Consider the following 1471-nt stretch of genomic DNA (forward strand, 5'->3'; position numbering starts at 1 on the left):
TCCACATTCACTGCCCATGCTCATGCTGTGGCAAGCTGATTCATCCCACCTCTTCCCAGCTCACAACTCCATGACCACACCCACTCACCTCTTTGTGTCTTAGGCCAGCATCTGCTTTTCCTGTGTTAGAATTGAAATAAAAGAATGGGAGATACTCTGGAGTGGCACAAGCTTGTGCTTGGTATCTGACCCTTCCTTATGAGCATGGGACCATTTCTTCAGGATCCTGGAGCCTTCTTGTGTTAGGACACAGGGCTGAAGTGAGGCTTACACTTGGCGCTGCAACTCCCTAGCAGAAAATATGATGCCCTGTGTGGTCTGTCTGTGGTCAGGGAGGAGCATTGCAGCCTTTCCCAGGCGGTTCTTGGCCCTGCCCAGAACAGCCTTCAGCAGAGACTAAATGCTGAAGTTCTCATTTCTAAGAGTGCTTGCCTTAGGGCTTGGAGCTGATGCTGAATGAGCCCATATATGTAGTGGTGGGACAGTTTAGAGAGATCTGGAGGCCTTGACAGGCAGAGGTTTCCTTTAGTCTAGTTGTGGATCTAGGCTCTGGGGCTGTGGAGATTTGGGGAGATTGAGACCAAGAAAATTGCCTCAAGCAAGGGGATAGCCTGAAAGTTAGCTAGGCCTAAAGGATCCATGGCCTTTAACCTTTTCTGTGAGGAGAAAGTACTGCAAGAACAGTTAGTGGTGCCACACTTTAGAAGATATGCACATTCAAGTGAGTTTTCACTTATTTCCTTTCTACTGTGCTTGTCATCAGGACATCATCTACTACAGCACCAGTTTACCCAATATTGTTTCCAATCTCCTTTTTTGACTTCATCTTTTTTTTTGGGGGGGGGGGGTCACACCTGGCAACACTCAGGGATTACTCCTGGCTCTATGCTCAGAAATCACTCCTGGCAGGCTCAGGGGGCCATATGGAATGCCGGGATTCAAACCACTGACCTTCTGCATGCAAGGCAAATGCCTTACCTCCATGCTATCTCTCTGGTCCCGCCTTCATCTTTCAGTGCAACTTGTAATATTTTAGATTTTAAGTCTGAGAAAACAGACATTGGAGCTAAGTCATCATCAAGGTCCTTTAAAACAATAAAGAATACGTGGAAGCCCAGATTTGATACACTGACTCCTATTATGTTGATATGTGTGGGGGCCATTACAAAGTCTTGGCTAATGAATGAGAGGAGACCCTCCAAACCAGGAATTCCATGCAGAATGACAATTATATGCAGCCTACAAACATCAATGGATTCTTTGGAAAGGGTCTTTTCTGCTTCATTCTCACTTCAACAGATTGAAGGATTGCTGCCTTGAGTACTTATAGAAGGCTGACACCACAACGCAGTTCCCCCTGACCTTTGAGAAATTACTTTATTCCCAGAAATCATCATGAGGTTAGGTAAGTTGACTGCCCAACCTAAGGTTTACAGGAGAAAAATTAATAAAAAGATGACAGAACAACAGA

This window comes from Suncus etruscus, chromosome 5, assembly GCF_024139225.1.
Source record: "Suncus etruscus isolate mSunEtr1 chromosome 5, mSunEtr1.pri.cur, whole genome shotgun sequence".
Classification (NCBI taxonomy): domain Eukaryota; kingdom Metazoa; phylum Chordata; class Mammalia; order Eulipotyphla; family Soricidae; genus Suncus; species Suncus etruscus.